This window comes from Perca fluviatilis, chromosome 9 (assembly GCF_010015445.1).
Source record: "Perca fluviatilis chromosome 9, GENO_Pfluv_1.0, whole genome shotgun sequence".
NCBI classification, from domain to species: domain Eukaryota; kingdom Metazoa; phylum Chordata; class Actinopteri; order Perciformes; family Percidae; genus Perca; species Perca fluviatilis.
The window spans coordinates 19,772,191-19,785,898 of NC_053120.1; the positions used below are offsets into that span (position 1 = coordinate 19,772,191).

At 37.9% G+C, this 13,708-nt stretch overlaps 1 protein-coding gene and 1 long non-coding RNA gene across 4 annotated transcripts in view; both read right to left on the reverse strand.

Annotated features, from left to right (window-relative positions):
• The window catches only part of negr1 (neuronal growth regulator 1), a 194,638-nt gene that overhangs the window by 16,494 nt on the left and 164,436 nt on the right, over positions 1-13,708 (reverse strand). The window lies entirely within an intron of this gene.
• On the reverse strand, positions 6,583-8,040 carry LOC120565325. Its single transcript, XR_005640221.1, has 3 exons — positions 7,887-8,040; positions 6,914-6,960; positions 6,583-6,638 (listed from the first exon to the last, which is right to left on the reverse strand). It is a non-coding gene; the product is annotated as an uncharacterized LOC120565325 (long non-coding RNA).

Below are 13,708 nucleotides of genomic sequence, written 5' to 3' on the forward strand. Positions count from 1 at the left end.
GATGGGCTGCACTAAAAATCCAAAAAATTAATGACAGATGCCTTTAATCTGAAGGTCGTATTTCGTCCGACATTTCTGTTGGATCACTGCAGACAGGAGGACTGAAACATGAAGGATCCATCTTACTGAAGTTCTGATTTACATTACGATGGGTAGGCCTCCTTTACAGTTCTACAAACAACACAGATGGTGAAGAAATCAGAGATGGGGACTCAAGTTTGAGACTCGAACTCAGTCGCACACACAGTGACTTCAGACTTGCTTGAGATTCGTCCTCAAAAGACTTCAGACTCAAATCGGACTCAAGATTCGGGACTCGTGAACAATCTTCATTTAAAAAAAAAAAGTCTAATGAGCTGAATGATATTCCCATCCCTGCGTAACATCTAACTTACCTAAGTAACACGTAGTATGTAACGTATCTGCTGCGTGCAGCTACATGTGAGAGAGGACAACAAACATGTTGACCGCACCGGCAACTGCTGTGCCATTCATCAGAAGCTTTGGCTTTAATATTCAGACAACAAGGCCCAAACAAAAGAATCGCTGAATGCAAAATATGCAGTATCAAGATAAAGGATCCTGGCTCAACCACATCTCATTTAATCAGAAGCCTGAAAACGCACTCTGATATGCATGTTTAGCTCAGCATTGGCTATCTAACGTTAGCTTGATCCTTAGCTTTAGCTACGACCTACGGAGGTAAACTCTGAATATTGTTTGCTAGATGTTACGAAAAGATGAATGAGCATTTGTTTGTCTGTTTCCCAAACTTTTCGGAGGATTTAATGTTACGTAATCATTTACGTCCCGCTGGCTGCCACCACGTTAATTATTAACGTTGGCTGCGCCCCAATACGGGTTTATTGTTGATCATGTAACGTTACAGTTTAATTTAGTTAAAGTTACACTGGGTTTAAGAGTCTGGGGTCATTAGTTGTAGACACAGTGCACATTAGATGGTTGTGGCCTCTAAGTTAAAAATAGGTTAGTTATTCATTTTATAAATGCTTTGAATTCCTTATAAGTAGCTATGCAGTGTGCTGAGAAGCCTGGATGGAACAAAGCAGGTGATACAACACTCATAACAACGAGAGGACTCGAGCTCAGAGACTTGTGAGCATCTCTGCATTTTAATAATGTAAATGGATGGTGGAATTGATTTTAACCTAGTTTAATCAATATATATATATATATATATATATATATATACACACACACACACATACATACACATATTATATGTAAAATAGCTTTTAGACTAAACTTAGAGACACCTCAAAAAAGGGCCCCGAACATGACACTGCTTTTTGAAAAGGCTAGGCCAAAGAGGTTGGGAGTCACTGGTTTAATCTTGTGATACAATGCATTGTATTTCATAAGCTTATTTTATGTTCTTCAATTTAAAATGTCCAAAACAAATCTTAGAAATGTAGTGGAGTACAAAGTACAATATGTCCCTCTGAAATTAAGTGTTGTAGAAGTATTTAGTAGCATAAAATCGACCTCAAATTTTCAGTGATGTAACTTTCCACCACTGTGCTGAAGCAATACCCTTCTACATATTGTAAGTGTGGCTAAGCTCAACTTCACAGGTCTGGCTGCTTTTTAAATGCTTCCGAATATCGAAACAGTTTAAGAGTAGACAAGTGAAGGTGGTCTGATGCATCACAAAATGCTGCCAAATAAAAACAATGGGTGCATTTGAAAGTTAAGTGTGACACACTCAATTTGAATGTGTTCCAGGCGTGAGTGAGTTATGTGCACTCTGTACAATGACAATGAACATATGGATGTTAGGGTTGTATGAATAAAAGGCAGACAATATCACCTCACACTGAAATGTGTCAGATCCTAAAAAAAGCCCTTAACTCTTATCTGCTCCTCCACAAACACCCATCACCCCCCCACTCTAAATTCACGTTAGCCTTCCCTTTGTAGGCTTATCCTCCCTGCCACACTGACACTATCGATATGCAACTTTCATGGTTGCATAAATACCAGAACTGATGATGGTGACACATGCTTTTTCCCTTTGATGTGAGACTGCGGTTAGTGACTGCAGCTCCCAAGTCTGTGAGTACCACTTTCTCTGCCTTTGTGTTCCTGCTTTTCACATGAGGTCAAACATTATTGACTGGAATAACTGAGGGGAATAAGCCTGCGTTTACTGACAAATTGGACCGGTGGATTGACCCCTGGTTCAACTCAGCTGGGTACCAGGAGCAGCAAATATCAATACCTCGGGTAAAACACACACATCTTCCTTTGAAGCCGCAAACAGAGCAGATGGATTCACATTTACATACAGTTTTCTTCATCAGGTTGACTCATTGCTCTTGTGACAGTGAACGCGAGTACGGGAAATGTCAGCTCAATTATATTGCATTCATACCATTAAAGGCAATTGTGGAAAAATGTAAAGGGTCACAGAGTATCCATAAAAAAGGGGCTAATGCCATCTGTCTGGAAAATAATGATCAAAGTTCCACCAGCAATTTATTGGTAAGACCCAGAATCCAATCACTCTGCTCCTCTATCATTGTTAATGTGTCCTGTATAATATGTGAGAAAAAGAGTGAACCACAATTAATTGAATCTGCACTTTCTCATCAAGACTACTTCTATTACTAAAACAAACTATTTCCGATTAAGAATGTTATCGTATCTAAGCAACACATATAGCATACTGAAAAAAAATAATATCCACATAAGCTAAGAAATATGATGTCAAAACACAATCAGTTTAAAAGAAACAACACATTGCTAGATTTAACTGCAGACTTGCAGCGAGTGTTCGACCACAGATTGCGTAAGGTAACAAATAACCATTCATTTGAACATTCTCTCCTTGTATGATTCATGACAACTGTCCAACAGTGTATTGAAATAGAATGATTTTTTACCTTGAAAACAGCACACTGTAAACCCGAATAAGTTACCAGAACTCAAAAAAAGTGAGGCAATCAGTTGCCTCACTTTTTTTAAGTTGATTAACTTAAAAGTCAAAATTTTCCGAACTTAAAAGGTTGGTTGAATTGCTACTTGTACCTTTTGATAACAGTTAAATTAAAAGTGCTCATTTAGCTCAACTCAAATATTTGCAGTTAATATGACTTAGTTTTCTGTTAAGGGAACTCAATTATTTTCAGTTATTATGACTTACAGTTTTGAGTTTTCAAACCACAGGAATAAGTTCACAGAACTTAAAAAAATAAGTACACAACCACACAATTTTTATGTTAATAAAACTCAATGTTTATTAGTTTGTTTTGTCATTGTTTTAAGTACACATTAGTCAAATATGTTGAGTTTGTTTACTTAAAAACATGTGATTCAAAACTTAAAAATTTTTAGGCAACCGATTGCCTCACTTACATTAAGTTTAACTAACTTAATATATCTTAAAGTCGTGAACGTCTGCTTTTGAACAGTTACATGTTAAAATGAAATAGAAAAACATTTATAAATTAAAATAAAAAATAATTTTAAAATATACTTATATACTTTAATTGTATATTAAATAAATAAATAAATTTGAGAGATTTTTAAGAAGAAAAACTAAAAATTTCTCTGATCCTATCCTTCCAAATGTGTTCCTGGTCACTTAAAACAACACCGAACTTAATGGGACTTTGTCTTATTCAACCGTATCCTCCAGAGTTAGAGAAGTCCATAAATACCCTTCTCATCTCAGTGTGTGTTGTAACTCTGTCTGGCGCACCCACTGCTAGCCCAGCTTAGCACATGTTGTACAAATCACAACATGTAAATAGGAAAATGTTGGCGTTATTTTGTCACTTATTAGGAGCATAGATGGAGCCAAATACCTCCAGGATCTGTGCTAAGCTGCGCATGGGTGCGTCAGACAGAGATACGGGACGACAGAGATGAGAAGCGTATGTATGGACTTATCTAACTCTGGGGGATACTGTGAATAAATCCCAATAAGTACCGTATTTTCCGGACTATAAGTCGCACTTTTTTTTCCTACTTTGGCTGGTCCTGTGACTTGTGCGGACTTGTATATCAAAATATATATAATTTAACATGTTTTTAAATGTTAATTCATACTGAACACATTACCATCTACAGCCGCAAGAGGGCGTCTATGCTTGTGACAACTAGAATGCTGCTCCTAAAGACAACTGAGAAAGAGAAAAGAGATAAACTGCCGGTAGTAAAATATGCAGCGCAAAACGGTAATCGAGCAGCAGAAAGAAAGTTTGAAACAAGGGAGAAACTTGTGAGGGACTGGCGCGAAAAGGTGACTCTTATGCAATGAAGAAAACAAAGAAAGCTAATCGGGCTGAAAGCAAGATGGCCAGAGCTGGAGGAACGAGTCACACATGGGTGCTTGAACAACGTGCTGCTGGGAGAGGCTTGTCAACGGTGCAGTTAGCTCGCTACGTCCGCCACGCCTGGTAGTTGTTCTGTGTGCTATTGTATAGTTTAATAACTGTTAATGTGTTACGTTAACATACGGACACCTACCGTATTCAGCCTGTTGTTCTGGGTGCTATTGTGTAGTTTTGGATTTTGTGAAATACATTTCTAAATAAATGCGACTTATAGTCCGCGCGATTTATATATGTTTTTTTCCTCTTCATGACGCTTTTTTGACTGATGGCGCTTATAACTCGGAGCGACTTATAGTCCGGAAAATACGGTAGGCATGTTTCTTTAAGGCCCTAGGAAATAAATATTTATCACACATTTCTGATATTGACCAGACAACTAATCAGATAGTCAGGAAAATAATCGGAGTAATCAAAACAATAATACCAAAATGAAGTTAGCGTCCGTTACAGCTATAAAAGAAAAACACTGCTTTTGGCTTCCTTGCTAATTCCTGAGTAAGGCGACAGGGCAGCAATTTGGATGAAATTTCAAATATTCTATAGAGTTTAAGAACATTTTCACTTAAAACTCTAAAATGTAAATGTTTTACAAACCATATCAAATGCACAGTGAAATGTGAGTCATCTTGCGCAGCCCACAATGGTTAAGAAAAACATTAAAACATACAAAACATTAAGCGTTACTTTTGCATTATATTAATAAGAACAAAGGCATATTGAGTAGTTTGGGCCTATTGGCTGAACACCTGCAGTAGTGCAGTAACTTTTTGAGGCATTATTTAGACAAAAGGAGATAACTTTGAACTAGCCTTTTATAAGCTTTACCCTGCAGCCTTTTTTCAGATGAGTTTCTACATCATTAATTCATTCTTGAGGGTCTGCAACCTCGGGGATAGTTTACCACTTTCTAGACCAAGTTAAATCTTTAGAGTGAATTCAAAAGTGTTGGTCAGTGCTTTGGGATAGCTGAGGTGTAGTGCATAGATCACTCCACAGATTACCAGGAAGGCATCGCCAAGTCTGGGAAGGCTGACCACGGCATCACTTTCAATGACGACAGTGATTCTCACAGGGTGGTAGTGAACTGGACTTGCGTCATGGTCACCGATGAAAGTAATGAGGCCCACTGCAACACCATCAAGCTCTGGCTCATCAGACTCATCCTGAATGAATGAAAAAAGAGATACTAATCACAAACTAACACATGGAACAGAACAGATGACATAATTTGTCTTTCCTTAACCAAGTCCCATTGAAATCCAATACCACTTTTACAAAAGAGACCTGGGTCTCATTGTAAGAGTTGAAAAACATAAGATCCATGTTCTGCACACATGAATCAGCCAAAATACCAGAGAATCTAAGTGCTGACTGAAACCAAGGACATTTACAAGAAAATGTTTTACTGAACATTGAATAAAATGTTAGTATTTAAGGGTTAGATAATACACAGCAGAATCTGTTAGTGACTTAAGGAGACTCACTGTGCAGGTTCTTAAACATCCAGAGACGTCCTCACGCAGATACACAGGAAGGACGTGGAGAACAGTAGTGCACTTGGTGTGTATGTCATAGATTTCCTATTCAGATAAAAAACAGAATTGCATATACTGAAGAGTTTACATAAAGCTGATTTTAAACAGTCCAAACAGAACATATGTCCACAAATAACCTGTTAACATCTTTAATGCAATCAGACAAATGGCAAACAAAGTGGACTAATTGCAAAAGTCAAAAAGCTCATTTCAATCATTGAACCTGTTCAATGTTCTACTGGTTCAACCTATGAAATGTGTAAAAATCTATTTACCTGTTCATCATGGATTTTTAAAATTTCAGCCAGAGCATCTGCTGTCTTCCCAGTTTTTGATGCCTTCCGTCTGAATAAGGTCATCAGTCGAGGAAGATAGCGGTCAAGCTCAGCATAGCGCGCGTGGGCGGCCAGGTTCTGATTTGTAATCCGCTGGAACTCTGCATACAACTACATAGAAATAACAGCCAGAGGAGAATACAGCAACAACACTTATTAAAAAACAGTTCAATTTGAAGAATCTTGCACACATTCATAAAGAAAAAATATCAGCCAAATGAGTAAGAATCACAATTTTCACTTTAAAAGAGAGAGCTGATCCATATTACCTCAGACTCTATTTTAAGAGCAGGCCAGAGGTCCATGAGGTCGTTCACTGGTGGGCAGGACATCACTATGGTCTGTTGGATGAGGGGAAATGTGGTCTCCATCATCTTTCTAATGAGGGTCAGTTTCTTCTCAGTCTTCTTCAACAATTTTGGCAAGCAAATACAAAGATAAGTAAAATATGATTAGTAGTATTCGTGGAACAGAACACATTCATTATTTGTTGACTTAAATACAGCAAACACACTTTATTTTTATCAAACAGGCAAGTAGAAAAACAATGATGTGTGTGTTGGGAGTCGTTATAATTTGGGGTTACCACACTAAAACCTTGTCTGAAAAAAAACAACAATTCAAGTTATTGGTATTTAGAGGGCGGGGAGGGTGATAGAAGAATTCACATTCATTGGATTACCTGGTATCGTTATCACATCTCCAGTTATCTTCCTTAACTTCTTGAAACTGGAAACGCAAGATGCAAAGGCATAAACTGATCTGAAACTGAACAATTAAAAGATTCAAAGAGTGTCAAATTATAAATACTTCCATTTATAAATGTTCCCTGTTAATGATCTTTTCATTTAATCCCCATAAGTGTCAAGTTACTAAAGCCATCAAGCAAAATTAACATTACTGTAAAGAAAAGCAGCCACACTTGAACCTTAGTGCATGGTTAATCAACAATAATACCATTTCTACAAACCAAAGCTTTACTGTTAAGGGTTTTTACTTTATTCATCTTTGTCATGAAAAGCAGCTTGTCTCCAGCAGGGTCGTTTGTTTTAAAACCGAGGCAACACAAGTAGGCAGGCACGGGCAGTTGACTCGTTCTGTTAACAGCAATCTCCGTGTCTCAGACAGTCTGCTCACACAGAATTTAAAACTAGCGTCCCTAGAAGCTACACAGAGAGCGCGGACTTGCAGTGTAGGAACTCAGTTTGAGGCGTTTATGCTCTTTTGTGCACTATTGAAAGTTTCCAGCAACAAAAAACTAACTATCGCATACGAGGTGTCTGTTAGTGCTTCTACTAACAACTAATTTTCTAACACCACCTTTAAGCGGGGAATGAGCGTGTGATTACTAGATTCATCCGTGTCAAATTCTTCAGGGAGTCGGTTAGTGGTAGCTAGGTCGCTAGTTGTGCTGCTGGAGTGCGTAACGTCAAAGTCCTTCTAAATACTCTCTGGTAACGTTAGTGGTCGCGCTAAGTGGCTAGCTAGCTCTTTAGCAGCTAACCTATATCTGACAAGTTGCCAATCCCTACAAGACTCCCGTGATAAGCCAGTGAAGGGCGGGGGCTTGGAGAAGGTCTACGCTCTCTGAGACAAACACACACAAAATGTATAAAAGAAGTAAAAGCGAATGAATATTAACATTCAAAACTTACAGTAAGTCCAGTGAGCCTGATTGCTGCTGCGTAGGTAGTTTCTGCAACCCTACTGTCTGCTGCTTCCCGCCTTGCTGCGTTGTTCAAACTTTTCTTCTTCTGTGTTTTTCCAAAGAGCGGTAAGGAATCAGTGTAGTGTGCAAATTAGCGCCACCTTCTGCCGCCAGGTTGAATCAGAGATTAACTCTCCATACAAAATTATCCCTGCAGCTGCTTAAATAAAATAAAAAGAATATATAGGCTACATTAAACTGATGAAGCAAAAAATAAATAAAATAAAAACATTTTGTCCTCCACTAATGTCTAATGCATTTCAGACCATTTGCTATTGCAATTTATTTATTATGATCGATTTTACTTATTTGGTAAAGCACTTTGAGATTTTATTGTATTTTAACATGTGCTATATAAATTCAGTTTATTTTTAAATCATCCCTATTTTAAACAATAGAAATAACAGGACTTTATCATTCTTAGTATGTTATTACTCAATTCTATTACATTGTACTTAAGTTATGTTTTTAAGTTATGCTTACTTATACACAAAATAGTTCCATTTAATCAAAAAATATTAGTTAACAATACTCAAAAAGGAAGAACATGTTACACCAACTTGACAAAATTAAGTTAGTAGAACTTGTTCTAAAACTTTGAGTATACACTACTTAATCTATTTAATTACTTTGAACGTTCGGGTTTACAGTGCATTAGTCAATCTGGAGACCTGCAATCAGCATCTCCAGAGGTCTTCAGGTGTAAATTCTCTATGGCTGGTGATATTTTATATTATTGTTACAGTCAACAAATCTCATGAAAAGACCAAATCCAACAATGTAATGGTTTATCTCTCAATACTTTCGACTTTCCCATCCTGTCTGTGGCACGCAGCCCCAATCCCATTGGTTTCTACTGAAAATGTAAATCTATAATACTGGCTCACTAATATACTTTTTTGTTTTGTTTTATTTTTGAAAAAAAGGTTAAATTATTTCCTCCATGTAAATTTGAGTAATCTTTACTCAAAAAGGAGTAAACACATTTGGTGCTCCAGTGAGTATGTATGGCGCCAGCATGGTGTATGTGGGATTGACAAAAAAAAAAACCTGCAGTGCCCACATTCATTGTAATGAAGGAACATTCTACCCAGTGTAACGATTTGGCTCATTTATGTGTTTTTAATAGTTTTTGGACAACAATGGAGCATAGAGGAAAAATATATATCAGGTTTTAGATACACATAGAAAATACTTTTTAGTGATCAATTTATTGCTGATTTTGGTCTTTTCATGGAATGTGTTGGCAAATTAAATATGAATAACATAACCTGAACTTATTCATCAACAATTACACTCCTTCCATATTTAGTACATGTTGCCATACTTTATGGAGGGATGTTGTTTAATTCATTGACTGAATATATAAATATATTTAGGTGGGTAATAAACCACCCACATTTATTTTTGGGTGGCTTATCAACCCTGTTTTGTCTGGTTTGGTCTGATTTGAAACAAAGAAGGGGGTTGCGAGTCATCTCAAAACCCATATCAGTTAATGTCAACAAACAAAGCAAAAGACACAAAAATAAAATTTAGTGGCAGATATATAGAAGCAATGCAAATGAGCAATCCAGGAAGTAGGGAATATCGCTCAGATTCTGATCTGTGCTAGGATGCTCAGTGTTCTCGTGAAAGGCACATGGGCCCCTTTCCAGGTTTTGTGGGCTGTTTCACATTGGGACGCAGATCTGTGGCTGAAGGCCCACTGGGAGCCACCCAGCATCACTAAGATCTCCCCATGCTAGATGGCATTAGGAATAACAAATGTAAAGCTAAATGGTATAATCCGCACGTCTCCTTTCAAATGTGCTCAGACAAAAGCGCCTGGGATTCTTCAGTGCTAATTAACAGTGTCAATGGTGACAGGACTTTGGCTTGTGAGTGGTTCAACCCATTGATTGTTTCAAAAACGTTACAGTAATTCAGTAGGAAGGGGGGACTTGGATTAAAAAAGGGCCGTTTATCACTTCAGAGGCCAATAGAGCCTTGGTGTATTGAGTCCCGAGATTATTTTGCCAAAGGCATCTCTCAGCGTGTTCATTGACCTTTCTTCATCATTAGTGAATGTAAAAAGGGTGGATCTTTGTCAAAAGCCTTGAATAATCCATCAGCTGCGAGGCCAGGGGAATACAAAAGGGTTAATGGTTTCTGTTTGGGGCCTTCAAGGCTTTACCCTGAAGCACTTGTATTTCAATTCCTCAGGTGCATGAGAAGAAATGAGGAGGGGAGCAGGGAACTGAGATAGCAGTGAGCTAGACAGGATGCATAAAAGTGTGTGCGTGTAGGACGTGTATCGTTAACTGTCAGCAACAACCCTCAAGCCACCCACCACTAATGCACACAGCCATACACACGACGCCACCACCACCACCACCACCACCAAATGGGAACATACTCGGCATGTAAGTGCTTACTGTATGCAGTATGTGTGTTGGCAGTTGTGTGAGCATGTTCTGCACTCTTTATTAGCCTCTAGGTGTGTTTTACACATGGCGCAACTACTCCAACTTGCACTGAGAGCCTTTAGTATTAGTGAAGAGCTAGCCATTCTTAAGCAATGCTGAGGACACCAAACAGCACGGAAATCGAGCTGATAGAACTAACCTTATTTAACGGCCAGACATCCAAGCCATTTCCCCAAAGAGACTGCCATTTCTGAATGTCATGACCTTTTCTAACCGCATTTAAAAACCTCCAAGGTCTTCAAGGTGTGATTTGTCAATAAAAAGATTTTGAAGACTCGTGAGGAGCGGTAAACAGAGAGAGAGGCGATGGATATGCTCAGCTTTTAATGGGTGGTTTATTGCAGATACTGTCATACTGTTGTTGGGCTGATTGAGAGGTTTTTCCTGAGGCTAGTGACAGTGATTGAAGTGGGGTGTGTGTGTGTGTGCTAGATGAACTTTAGTGCAAGTCCACACAGCTTTAATAGCATAAATACAAGATAAATGAAAAGAGAGAAAATGCTTTAGGGGTACCTGTGTGTGTTAGCGTGATTTAGTGTTTGTGTTTGTGTCATTTAGTGGGTGATGGGCAGTGTGGACTGATTTAAGGTTAGGGGAATATTGTTGTGAAGAGCAGCTCTCACTGTCCTAGTCTTAGAGATAATTGTCTGCCAGAGTAAAACAACAGTGTTTCTGCACCAAGCACAGAGTTCATCCTGAGAGGGCGGAGGGGTGACACTGAAGACATCAAACCTGACAAAAGAAGTAAGGAAATAATTTAAGAAAAGAAAGAGAAGGGAAGGTGTCTGGGGTGTGATTTTTAGAAGACGGTAGACAAAAATCTTTGCTGTGCCATAAGGACAAAGCGTATAGAACCACATAATCGATAGCACAATGTTTTTGAAGGTGACACAAGTGCAGGAAGTCAACAGGACTCTTTTAGAAATCTCTCTGTGGACAAAGATAGGAAAGTGCAGAAAATCTTAAGAATAGGACTCCTATCACATTTCCCTTCAGTATGATCTTACATACAAAATGAAGACAGTTTTGATTAAGAGGAGAATTCTGTTTTTCAACCAAAGCTGGGTGAAATGCAAATCTGTAGCCAATGTAGTCACATCTCTGATGACTGACATCAGGCATTTTCATGCAAGTGTTGTAAGTAGGAGTTAACCCCCTGAGGTCTAAGCCATTTTTCCCAATATTTGGGTTGCCTGGTTTCATTGTGTAATAATGTTTGTATAACCTCAACGCTGTTATGTACAATCAAGTTATAGATATCATTTTTTTCAGGACAACCTGGCCTTTCAAGATGTATGCTGTAGGGATGTCATGAATGTATAAATTGTTATATGACTATAAATACAAAAGAAAAACTAAATGAAAATAGAATCTCACAGAAATGTATTCAAATCACACAGAGAACAATAATAAACATGACTTTTGGCTTTTGGAAATTGTTTCCCAAATCTTGGCAATCAGGGTAAACAAACATAAACACTGTAACTAACACAAATGTAAAACTATTTGGATTTTTCTGATTTTGAATTTACTGTGTTACAGTATATACTGTGAAAACGTACAGTACAACTGAAACACTGCACAAACCTCTGAAGTGTCACTAATCTGGTTGCAGAATTAAGAAGGGAAGAAAATGATTCAGCAACAGACTTTTACAATAAACCAGCAACAAATGCATTTCCATTTAATTATGTCTGTATGTTTGATTTATACAAGTGAAACAAATCCTAACTTAATAATTTCTGTGCACATTTGGCAGGCAAGGGTTTAGCAGAGGTTGCTTTTAGAGTCAGTGGGTACAGTATCTTACTCTTCAGGCATCTCCCACTGTCAGTGTCAGGCAGGGTTTGTTTTGAATGGGTAAACTAATTACTATGTAATTCCCAACACTTATCATGGAGTGACATATAGGCACCCCGTCCCTCTAAGATTCAAATACATGGGAAGAAGACATGTCATGGGTGGGTAGAATTCCTGCGTTTTAAGTTTTATCAGGATAGTTGGCAACCAATACTCAACCCCCCTGGCACAATTACATGAAAGACCAGTAATCTGCTGGTAGCCAGCTGTCATAAATGAATATATACTGTATGAAACCACACAACAAGCTGCCCAAGCCTGACACCCAAAGTCACAAATGAAGCTTGTAGGAAATGGTTGAAAATGAAAGAAACTGCGTAACAAATGCTGAGTGTACACAGTAAAATCACAGTATTTTGAGGCAGTGTTAATTTCTTCAATGGAAACGGTGACTAAATGTTCACAGCAAATAAAAACTAAACTATAATCTGAAAAAAATTATGAAAAATGATATAACTACTGTTTTAATGCAAAGTAATTTTAGTAACATTACCAATTCTTGGAAGTAGAAAATATCAAATTTATGGACTGAATTTATTTACAATACCACTGAAAATTACACAAAAAGTAACAAAACAGCTGAGACAAAAACATGCAGGCCAGCATGCTGACATTAATAAAAAGGTAAGTTAATGGTAATAACCATTATTAGGGCAGTGGATGTAATGTTCAGTTGGCTATCTTTCATGTTTATAAGCTATTGGTGGGAATCATGCATTTATTTTGGCGGTCAACCGCATAGCTGTTTGCTCAAGGCATGCACTAGTGTTATCGGATGCTTTTGCTGCTCATCTTAAGCTAAACCAAGAATGTGAATAGTATTTTAGTGAACATGTGAGTGAATACAGTACAATGCATGCAGTGGAGAGCTCAGGTAGCAGCACTAAGTGAATAGGAATGACAGGAATGAGGTCTGTGTTGCATCAAAATCTGTGACCTGTCAGATTCTGTGACAGTAGAGGGTCAACAATAGGAAACAGAGTTTGGGAATGACAACTGTATTTAGTATTGACTCAACTGTTTTAATGCATGTTGACAAGGGCATTGTGTGCATTGCATGCTGGTATAAACAAGTTATCATCTGCTAACCTAGTGATAACACAACACATGTAACCATGATAACTGTACACATCAAACACGGTGACAGGTGTAACCATAGAAATGAAATGGATGTGGCATAGGAACTCTGAGAAGACATACAAAATGTAAAAATGCACAAAAAAATTAGACTAAAATTTCACTGACAAAAACAACACTAAAACTAACATTAATCAAATTACTAAAATGTGAAAAGAAATATACAATCCAAGACTTTTATCTGTGAGGCTTTGTAAGAAATGGCCAGGACTATGCACCTTGAAACTGCAGGTCTTTGAATATGCAGTCCAGCTGATGTCTTAATGAAAGCTACTGCCTCAGCTCCTCATCCCTCATGAGCTGA